This window comes from Pinus tabuliformis, chromosome 4_2, assembly GCF_031772625.1.
Source record: "Pinus tabuliformis cultivar Carrire ecotype Pingquan chromosome 4_2, CPIR1, whole genome shotgun sequence".
NCBI lineage: Eukaryota > Viridiplantae > Streptophyta > Pinopsida > Pinales > Pinaceae > Pinus > Pinus tabuliformis.
The window spans coordinates 239,327,185-239,339,426 of record NC_142304.1 but is presented as its reverse complement, the minus strand read 5'-3'; positions in this window follow the sequence as shown (position 1 = coordinate 239,339,426).

The following is a 12,242-nucleotide window of genomic DNA, read 5'->3' as shown; positions in this document are numbered from 1 at the left end:
AAGAAATATTGCTAATATAATGGTTCTTTGTACAAAAAACAATTCTTGACCCCGCACTAAGTTCTAGGTCGTCTGTGCACTCAGCTGTAGACTCAAGCCTCTGCGCACTCAACTATAGAGCCTCGAATTCTTTTCCCAAACAATAGATCACAAAAGTTCAACCATAATATAGATTTGAATCATTTCAATTTATTCTCTTCTTTATTACTTTATCCTTTATATACTATTACATCAAGGGTTACATCATTACAATGCCATGGTCCAAATACCATGGACTCCCTAATACAAATAGCTATTGTCCCAAAACCCGTTGATCTTTTACATTATTACAAAAATAAGGGGCTTCTCTCTATCCCGAGCCCTTATACCACGTGGTATATTCAAATGCTCCATTGTACGATCCACCTGGTGTGCCCTTCTCCACAAAATACGAAGTCTTTGCCAAAAACTAGGCCAAGTTGGGTTGCGCCCAATAGTAGATCATAGTCGGATCCATCATCTAACCAGACAATCAAACAAGTGTCTTTCTCATCCAAATCGCCTCACATGTTGCTTGACTTGCAACCATGTATTCTTCTTCTGTTGAGCTGAGTGCCACAGAACTTTGCTTTTTGTTATACTAAGAAGCCATTTTGGACCCAACAATGAAAATTCCACCTGATGTACTCTTTCTATCTGATGGACTCCCCACCCAATCTTCATTTGTGAAGCCACACAGCTTCACTCCTTCTATCCATCTATACAATAGTCCAAACTTGGTAGTGCCTCTGAGGTACCGCAGAACATGCTTAGCTTCCTTCCAAAATAATTTCGTTGTCCTAACCATAGATTTTCTCAGTTGGTTGATTTCATAGCACATATCTAGGCATGTGTTCACAAGATACATCAATGAACCCACTAGTTTTCAATAAATGGCAGCATCCACTTCTTCACCTGAAGTGGCATCCTCCTTCCTCCATTTGGTTGCTAGAGGTGTCTCCATGGGTTTGAAACTATCCATGGATAACCTCTGTAGTATCTCATTAGCATACATGCCTTGAGAGGAAAATAGTTCCCCGTCACCTTGCCATACTTCCAACTCGAGGAAGTAGTGGATGAGACCCATGTCTTTCATTTCAAACTCCCTTGCAAGATCCTCCTTGAAAGATTTGATCAGCTACTCATCACAAGTTAAAATAAAACCATCAACATATAAGACAATAATAAGCAATTTACCTTCTACAAATATATGATAGAGGTTTTCATCTGCTTCACTTTTAATGAAGCCCAAACTAGTGAGATAGCTATCAATCCTGATGTATCAATCACAGGTGCTTATTTGAGACCATATAATTCTCACTTGAGTCTGCACACATGAGACTCTCAATCAAATTTCTCAAAACCTTATGGTTTCTTGATGTACACCTCCTCCTAAATAAATCCAATGAGGAATGTTGTTTTTACATCCATCTGGTGGATCTTCCACTCCATCTATGCAACTAGAGAAAGAATTGATCTAATGGATAAGTATCTTGCTACAAGAGCAAAGGTATCCTCATATTCAATCCCTTCAACTTGAGAGTAACCCTTTGCTACAAATCTAGCCTTGTACTTCTCTATGCTTCTTCATGTTTCCTTCTTAACCTTGATGTTCTCGACTCCATCTGGCCTAACCATTTACCAGACTTCCGTTATGAAGCTTCTAGAGCTGGAAGCTTCAACTACTTATTTAAAAAACTTTCCAAAGAGGATCGGCGCGATTGGAACAAGGCTCAGTCACTCCAGTCGGCGCTAGGGACAATTATAATCCCTGCATATCGATGCAAGGAGGTCATGGTTTATTAGCGTCGATCTTGTAAAATTAGAAAAACAGAAGATTTTTGGGAAATGATGCAAAAGGGAATTGTTCTGCTCATGAAGAGGGACACAATGGGAGTTTCTTCATGAAGGGAAAGTATGTAGGGTTCATTGTAGAGGTCCTCCAAGATGATGGAATGGGGAGTATAGGGACAGTGACAAAATGTTGTGTAACAGATTCCCCCTAAAGCGTGAATGTTGAACTAGAGTGAGGGGTGAAATGCTTTATGAATCAATGCAGTGAACCAGTGTCTGTCGTCAAAAAACCTGCAAGCAAGTACAAATACATATACATTACTGAAAACTCTACCAAATGATACACGAATCGTGGTATGGATGTAGCCATCCAAAGAATGATCATGTAAATGGTTAAAGGTATGGGTGCTGCCATCCGATAAACAGAATCATATTGAAACCAAGGTATGGTCGCAACCATCCAATAATGACAAGGATCACATATGACAACTCATGGTATCGTCACAGCCATCCAATAATGACAAGGATCACATATGACAACTCATGGTATGGTCACAACTATCGATTTGAGAGAGACATGCATATCAGTACAATCATGTCACACCACCTTGCAACCTGGACTTTTGTAATCTGAGACCAGGGTCTTGTGCTCCAACACGACCCGATCAAAGTACAAATTCTAACACATGAATAGATGTGTTGATGTCAAACATGCTAGAAAATTGCTTGATTACCAACCAATGATGTAAATTGTTAACAAGCGTGAGAGAAACCACCAATAATGAAAATGGTCCTAAAGGTATTATCAGCGCAATTCACAGAATGTGAATAAAGGAACTGAATTTGAACTCCCATGAAATCACCTGATCAAAAGCCAATGATGTAAACTTGTCATCGAGTTAGAAGAACTTGCCATTAGGGCTTGCAAGCTCTAAGGTACCGGAAGGGAGTCTCTCGGTCAACTTCCTGGAAAATGAGTTGAAGTCGACAAGAAGTGACCGTGTTGAAGGAGGGCCATAATGGATCCCACATCGTCGACATGAGACAAAGGGATGCAAAATGATTTTGGATGATACAAAGAATCAGAGGTAAGTCTAACTACAGAAGGACAACTCTTGAACATATCAGCGACACGACTGGAAGTTTGGTAGCTTTTGGATCCAGAGGATCAGTGGTCATGTTGACGTGGTGGAGATCAAATGGAAGGCAAAAACGGCCCAACCCAGGAAGGTCGAAGATGAAGTGAGAATATCCCAACCTAACATGAAGCAGAAAGTGACATGTTCAAGAGTGAGCTACTGACACGACTAATTGAATTTCCAAATTTTCCCCCACCATTTCTGGCAGGTACCCCAATTATTTTTTAATCGCAAGCTTGAAGGGGATAGAATATGCCTCCACTATAATTCCATCCTTGGATCATTCTAACCTAGTAAATTTAATGAGCCCTAGGAAAGAGAAGCTCATGTTGTCATGGTGACAAATCCGATGTCGTTGTATGTTTTAACAAGTCCGACAAAGGTGCAACTCAGTATATTTTTCATGTTTAGAGAGTTTGAAAAAGACACGGAAAAGGAAACTCCACATGGTCCCTTTTCATACATTTGTATCTCTCGAGCCCGAAAAGGTAGAAAACAATACTTGATAGAACCGTTAGACCATTTCAGTCAAGGAGTACCTTTTTCGTAAGTAGTTTATCCCAACCCGAAAAGGGGTAAACTTATACTGGGCGCACAAAGTTTCATATCCGTTAATGAGTTCAAAACGACAAGAGCTCGATAATATTTTCGTGTTTAAAGGGTCAAAAAAGAGCTTGAAATTTGATCCCCCATTTTATTCTCTTTTACGAGTCAAAAGGGAAAAATACTCAGCAATCTTTTCATTTGAGTTTTACGAGTCGAGAAAAGAGCTGAAATGTGACTCGGTACCATCGTCAAACATCCATCACCTGTTGTTGCACAAAAGGTAAAATGAATTATCCAATTCTCGAGGAAAAATAGGTCAAAAATACTTAAAATACCTAATATTTCATGAAAAACGAAATAAAAGGAGGGAAAAGTAAATATTTTTTACCATTTATAATTTTACCTTATTGTGAAAAACTTTTTACCCACTTTTGCCCTAATTTTTCCAAAGCAGATTGCTGGAGATCCGGGAGGTCATTCGCCAAGCCTTAAGTTGTAGGTAAGAGACAAGTCCTTAAGCTCCATTTCCATACTGCTTATTCTTATTTTTATCATTTTTTTGGATTTCTGAGGGAGGTTTTGGCATAAAATTTTTGCCCTCGATCAGCGTGATTTCTAGGCACGGAATCATGCCGACTGAGGGTTGCTAAAATGACTAATCACATCGTCGGTGCAACTATTTTTAAAACAAGTGCGCCGGCACCGTGAACAGAGAAAAAAGTATTTTTTCTCTTAAATCCACTGTTTGAATCCAAATTTTAGTTTCCAAAAATGATTATTGACTTGAATACATGGTTTTTGCAGGAAAGAATCATTGAAAATGGTAGATTAGAAAGAACGTGAGCATGAAGATATGGACACCCAGGCAATGGCTGATCCAAACTTCTTGGATGCTTTGAGGAACTATGGGCTCCTCAAGTTCTTTCTCACACCAGGGATGTGGGTTCAACCTAAGCTGCTTCGATACCTGATTAGTCTCTAGGACATAAATCGTGAAGTTTTTATCATTGGTGACAAGGAGTTGGAGTTGGAAACTTCAGACATCTATTTCATCATAGGACTATCCTGGAGAGGGAAACCTGTCAACTTATATGGGTTACGGTCAATTTGGGAAAGCATATCCATGCTACTTACTGAACATTGCCCAAAAGCCCTCAAATCCAAGAGTGGCAAGATCAAGATTGCCACTGTGTGAGATCTTACACTGAGGGTGCTATTATTGACCATCAATAGAGCGGTTGGGTCCCAAGCAGAGCACGAAACCAACAAGTCAAAATTTCTATATGCTATCAAGTGTACAACACCGACGATCTTCAATTGGGTAGAAGCCATGAAGATCAACATGAAACATCAGTTGTCAAAAGCTAAGGCGGAGAATCTGAAGCAATTTTTCTTTGGATCTGTGCTAGTGACCTTCTTCCTAGAGCGGGTTCCATTGTTCCAGTACCAGCTGACTGAGGTAGATCCGTTGCTGCCACAAGAACCACAGATGGTCTATTGGAGTCGTTTGATGCCTAGGATCACCGAGTGCCAGCTTATGTCCTATTGGGCAGTAGATCCCCCGTGTAACGGTTTTAGGGTTTAAAGCCCACAATTTTGGGTAATATTATTGTAAAGGCTCCACAAAGTGCGAGGAGCATGAGTTGTAATAGTTCAAGTCAAAGGGTTGTCCACCCAGAAATAATAGAAACTGATTTGGCCTACCCATGGTCCACGGGAATGTATAAATAGGGCAAGGCTCTAAGTGTAGAAGTCAGTTTTTGGAGAAGCTTTTGTTGGATCTAAAGTGCATGGATGGGTACTCTGGGTCTGTAAGTCTGAGTCATGGGTTGTAGTAGTAGAAGAGTCTCTATAGCTATGTGCACAGAGGCCTGGTAGAGTCCGTAGCTATGTGCACGGACCCCTGCAGTTGAGTGCACAGGGTGGACTGGATTGTATTGGAACAAAAAGTTAATAAAAGCTAAGTGGATTCTGAAATATTGTGCCTCTTTTTTCATAGACCTATTGTTTATGCTTCTGATATATGTTGATGCATTTCTTTACAAGTTTATGGTTGCACACGCTGAATAATTGATAAAGATTACTAGACCCACAAAATTAAGTCAGATCTATACTACTAACCCAGTAAAGTTAGAGGATCTAGGTAGTGCCCCTTCACGTCCGGTATAGAGTTACCCAAAGATCAGACAGCTGCGCGGAGCTGCACTAGTGCACAGGAGTGGTTAGTGACCATTCCAGATCTCATTAAGACATCCCTAGGGTGAGGAAACCTGGTTCTAGCACCCTCCCATACTACCTCGGGTGAGACTTCATTTTGCGCCCTGTGGGCTGTTGCCGAAAGGGCCAGTAGCTTCAAGATTTGTTTGGATAAATAACTTCTGAACCTGGGCCAGGCCCCATCAAGCCAACAAATGGTTCCATTGCTGGGACTGGGATCTGCCTAAGGGATGTCTGATGTCAGAACACTAAACTCCTACAAAGAAGGAAATTGAAGACTGGTTGGATCAGAAGCTTCACAAGTTCGTGATACAGGAAAACAAAACCCCGTAGATATCCGAGATAAGGTGGCTGGATCACTACGTATATATGGAAATCAAAGAAATCTTCTTGTTTCCTCTCTTCAGAACGGTATGATTGGATCACGAAGTTAGCTGACAGTCGGAGAAGGTATAAGCTCAATAAACCCATAATGTGGACTCCGAAGTTGGTGTGCAGGCTAGAGGCATCAGAAGATAAGATCGCGTGGGCCGTAGACCATTGGCTCGATCAGATAATAGGAGGTTTTATCATTTAATTTGTGATAGACACAATTGTAAGCTACAGCGAAGCAGAAAGACGTTTTCTCCAGGGACCATGAGGTAAGTACATCAAATCCTTGAATACCTGGATTAAGATGTTGTTATGTGAAAAATGGGTGATGAGAATACATTAATGAGAGGAATGATGCAGAGTGGAAAGGTCTACAAAGGTATCAAAGAGTTAGGAAACAATCCTTTAATTTCACCTCGGCAAGTAAATGAGGAAGAGCGCGTTTGGGTTTCTCCAAGGAGTGCAGTCATCTTGATAAGGCAATGCATTCCATAGTTACCATCCCCACTTATGCCACCACTCACGTCACCTCCTTCACCTCCATCTTCACCCACACCACCTTCACCAAACCTGCCATGTAGCATGGCGAGCGCGATCAAGCTGCCTTTATTCAGAGGAGTAGGGAACGAAGATCCAGATCAGTTTTGGTTCGTAGTAAGAGCAGTGTCGGTAGCACACAGGGTTGCAGATGACAACATTAAGAAGGCCACACTGGTAAGCAGACTGCAGGATCATGCGTTGACATGGTATATCAAGAACTCAAATGATCATCCAAATGCAGGAATAGTGGAGATCCAGATTGCATTGAACAAAGAGTTTAGCAACTGAAGTCAGAGATGTAGTCGATCATCGGATTTAAGGAGATCGTGGTGCTTCCAGGTGAAAACCTTAGGGATCTGGATTAGAGGCTGAAAAGTATGATCCACGAGGCTAATATAACACTGATAGATGTGCAACACCGAGCATGGTTTGTGGCATCTTTGAAACCCCACCTGAGGATGGGGCTATCACAGCAGAAGCTCTCTACCCAGGAAGAAGCTTTGGAAATAGCAATGAGGTTGCATGAAACATCGATCTAGGGTCCATGGTTGGGATTCCAACAAATCCATGCGTAGCTACAGAACCTATGCTTGGAGATGCAAAGTTTGAATCAGGATAGGGCACCCCAGCCTGAAGCACACGAAGAAGTATGGTGCATAAAATGTAAAGGCAAGGGCCACGATAAGGGTCATTGTCCAGTATTAGCAAACTATTTGGCAGGAGGGGGACCCATGAGATTGAGACCAAAGGCTCAGGTAGTGCCAAGTGCAGCACCCACACTGTGGTGTGTAATCTGTCAAGTGGGGAGGAAGCACACTACAGACAACTTTCACCTATTGCAGAAGTATACATAGACTCCGCAGTAGCTATTTTGTAATTTCTATAGATCAGTGGGCCACGATGAGCGAAACTATCGGAGTTATGAGTTGTTGATGGATGAAACACCTGCCTATAGGATGCATATCGAGGTAGGAGTCTAGGATCTAGCCACAGCAATAGTGCGCGGGGGATTCTAAGGACGCGAACGAGGGCGAGGAGGAATGGGACCTAGATGAGGGTGCAGACAGTTAATCTGCTATAATTGCAGATGACATGGGCACTATGCACGTGACTATACGAACCTGACCAGAACATGTTGTCCATACTGTTATCAATTTGATCATGAAGCGGTAGATTTTCTGACGTTGATCACACAAATGTGTGAGAAAGGGGTACTATAGCCTACTCCGACGTAGAATATTCAAATGATGAGGTCTGAACTACGTGAAGAAGACCCAAACGTGAACATGGTGCTCAAAAGTGGCACGACCACAGGGGAAGATAAGGGAAAGCAACCCAAGGAAGATACTTGGGTTCACAAGGCTCCTACGAAGGAACCTGAGTTTGACTTGGAGCACGCAAGGGAAACATTTATGGAAATAAGAAGAGCTTCATGGAGGTCTCTACTTTAGGTAGCAAGGATCAACCAGAATCGGGAATGGATCCTTCTATGCTTACTACCTTTTTAGATACATGCATGAAGCTGCTACATGACAATAAGGTGGTTAAAGGATTACAGGAATTGATAACTAGGTGTGCAGGGTCAGGAGAACCACATGTAGTCCGGAAGCTGGGAAAGCATGCGTTGCACACCGGAAGGGAAATGCAGTTGACAGCGCAAATTGGCGAATATGAGATGGATGAGGTCATCCTAGACCTCAGCTTAGATGTGAATGTGTTAACAAAGTAGACATGGGAACGCATGGGTAGGCTTGTGTTACAGTGGTCTCCTATCCAATTACGGATGGCGAACCAACAAAAGATCATGCCCATGGGAAGACTGCAAGGGGTAATAGTGGCTATCGAGGGTGCAAGCACGCAGACAAACTTTGAGGTAATAGAGATTGTGGATGATGGTAACCATTACCCTACATTGTTAGGGATAGATTGGGCCGTGGATTTGAATGGATTCATCAACCTGAAGAAGCGGAAAATGATTTTCGAGAAAATTTCCCTACGTGTAGTGGTTCTACTCGATCTAGCCGAAGGGGCATGCTACACTAAGCCTAAGCACGAGGATGATAGTGACGATGAGCTGGACTGCATCTATCAGATAATGGCGGATGACCAAGATCGGGTGAACCCGACTGAAGATGGAAAAGTCTAATGGGAGTGCGACAGTTCCTGTACTTCAGATTCAGACAAAGAAATAGAACGCTAGCAAAACCGGTTGCACGAAGTAACAACGCTAAACTGCAACATGATGATTAGATCACTACGGTGCATGAGGACTGAAGCAAGAGAACCGCTAACATACGATGGGCAAATAGGCATAGATGAATTCTTAGAAAAATTTGAAAGGTCAGTACCAAAACAACAGAAGTACGGTGCGATGGAACGAGCGTTGTGCGCGACACCCACACGATGGTGGCAGACACACCAAAAGAATATTAGGAGCTGGCATGAATGCAGAAGACGGATGCACTTACAGTTTGGTGATCCACAATGTCGAACGCAAGTCGAACAGCCAAGGTGAAGTAGTTTGCATGGACACTTGTGTTGATGGGTGAAGATGAATTTCGGGCAAACAAATCATTGGCTAAGGATCAAAAGTCAGAACTTGATGCAGAAGTTGGAAAAGAGACACACACCACAAACACCCCGTGACATAGCATTCACAGAGTTATGCGGAATCATGAATAAATTTTACCAGGCGAGATGAACGGATTAGGACCTATGCATACCAACAGTTCGATGGCCCTATAGGACCATAAGCAGGAACTGGAGCGTGGAAATGACCTCAACAGTGTCAAGAAGAGAGGAAACTAGGAGGAAAAAGAGGAATCCCCAGACCATAATAGGGATAGGATGCGAGGACCTGGGTAAAGGGATTAGGAAGTTGCAAGAAGACCTTCGGCGAGGGCGCAGGAAACTTCGCGAACTTGATGACGAGTGGGCACGGCTGAGGAAGAGAAGTGTGACATTGGATGAAGAAATCAGCAAACTAAAAACCAAAATCATGCAAGCAAGCCGCAAAAAACTAAGCATGCCGAGATCAAGTCTAGCCAACCCTACCACTACATTAGAAAGAGTTGCGACCCTACTATCATGGTTGCAACTGCACCTTACTAAACAAGGGGGAATACCACACAAATAAGAATGCAACACACTACTGAACGCAAGGGTATTTGAAAGGTGCCTGTAGCTTGGGCTAGCAAGAGAATTGAAGCCTCACACCAGGGGTGCGACCACCTGACTATCTGTAGGAAGCATAGTCTCAGCACTCCGAGTAGTTGAAAGAAGGCGTGGGACTATAAACAAGTCTACAGGAGAGCTACACGGAAAGAGGAACGTGGAGACAAAACAGGAGCACCAAAGGTCCCAAAGTCCCCATGCACACCATGACCATAGAAAAACAAATAGCCAATGGGGCAAGTCCGGGTATCACCATGAAACCCAAGAGTCAGTAAATTGTCAATGACAGAGAAGGGAAAAGTTGTCACCATTGAAACAGAGGAGGAGGAGGAGGATGATTTGCAAGCGCTGATAGTCCCAATTTAGGCACAGGACAATGAGGTGGAAAATGTCTCCCAAGTACCTTCAGCAATAGAGACCCCCCTACATTGCCCCGTGGAAATGGGTAGCCAAGATACCGAAGGACCTGGAGGCACGAAGAGTGTGCTCCAGACCCCGCTTCTTCTGGATGACATAAGGTTTGATGGTCTGCCATTGGGATGGGTACCAAATATAAAATTTGAAGACTGGGACCTCACAGATAATGAGAAGTTCTCATAGTTGGCAGTGGAGAAATTACTACAGTAGAAATGGTTGTGCGGTGTGGAGAAGGCTGGGTTACTCCATCTGCGGTGGATACCCCACTACCACCGTGTCCCCATCACAATTTTTGTCATTCGGCAGCTACTATGTCTAGTACATGATGGGTATCTTTGACTGGAGGAGCCAATTCCCATCACGGCCGACCTAATTCACCGAATTTCGTGACTTCCCATTAAAGGAAGCAATCTCGTAGACATCGCAAGAAAGAGCAGCGACTTGGGCCTCGCAAAACCTATGATGGCCAAATATAAGCTAGAGAAAAGAAAGCGAGGGTATGTAATAGAAAACATCAAGGACTGAGGTGTGCAGATCGCCACCCAACTGCTGGTCGGCAAGCTCATGAGGAAATGCCACGTAGACGAAATGCAAGCATCTATAATTACATTGGCAGAGCAGTGTGCAGAACGGGTTCCAATTCAACTGGGCACAGTTTCTCTGTGATGAATTTTTGAAGAATTGTAGGGATGCCCAGGAGTAGGGTAATACATTCCACTATGCGTGGTTGCTCTTATCCATACTATTGGTTTCCAGGTAGCTGCCGGTGAATATCCATTTTCCCACCATTGGGAAGAACCTACCTAAGGTTGTGAGGTACACCTCGCTCTGGGCAACGAAATATGCAACACGTATTTGGGAGATAAAAGTGTTTTGGGCATTCATAGAGGCGAACTTACGAAGATGGATAAATCGCAGGTCATGCCTATCCCCGACGATATATAATATTTTACAAAGCGTAGCAGAATTCAAAGAGGATATGCATAACCTGTATATCTGGGCACGCAAGGATCCAGTCCGAGAGTGGGTAAAGCTGTCGTTCGTTGCCACAGATGATACAATCTTCGAAGTAATGGCATCATGGTCTTCGGAGTGGCACACCCCAGACTTGGCGGAACAGGAAAATATCGCAACACAACAGAAGAAAAGGGAGACCAAGCTGCGCATCGCGAAGCTGGCAGAAAGTAAGCGTCAGGAACAAGAAGTGGCCACACAGCGGAAGGCGGCTAAGGCAACAACAATACAGCAGATGGAACAAACCAAAACCACACCCACTAAGGAGACTAAGGAAGGTCAAGAAATGTCTACAGAGAAAGACACACAGGGGGAGGTAGAGACACAAGAATGCATGAACCTTACAACAAAAGTAACCCAACTCAAGAGGTCGCGTACCCAGGAGCAACCACCCGCACGCAAAAAGACAAAGACAACGAAGCCTGTGGAGGGAGACCTTGTTGACAATAGAAAACAAGTTCACGATGTCACTAAGGATGCTCTGGAAGAATTGATGATAAAGCAAACAACTATGTTGGGGGCGCTCAGAGAGCAGCTGCAGGCATTACAGGTGCGACTCCCAAGACTGATAACACTGCACCTCGTGGAAGATATAGCCAAAGATGATCAGATGGTGAACGCACAAATAACGAACAGCTTGGTGTTACTAGAAGGCATCGTCTTTACAGAAGCCGTAGGTGACATGAGGGGTTGGGGATTTAATTTGGCTGCCCTTCCTAGAGAAACCCTCTACCAGCTGCAGGATGGGGTAATTAGCGAGCTTCATGCTAGGGAGGGCCATGCTCTCCAAGTCTTGAGTTAGCAAAAGGTAAACTTAGAACATCTCAGCCTGTAGCGTGATAGCCTGGTTTCCAAAAACCATGGATTAGAACAGGCCATGGAGGAGGCCTGTAGCAGTATTCCGAAGTTTGTCGTGTCGGCGACACTCCCCACCATGAAAAAAATTCATCATCTGGCAGCTGGAGTCCATAGGACCCAAGACGAGTCCGCAAAGGTTCAGTTGGAGCTGAA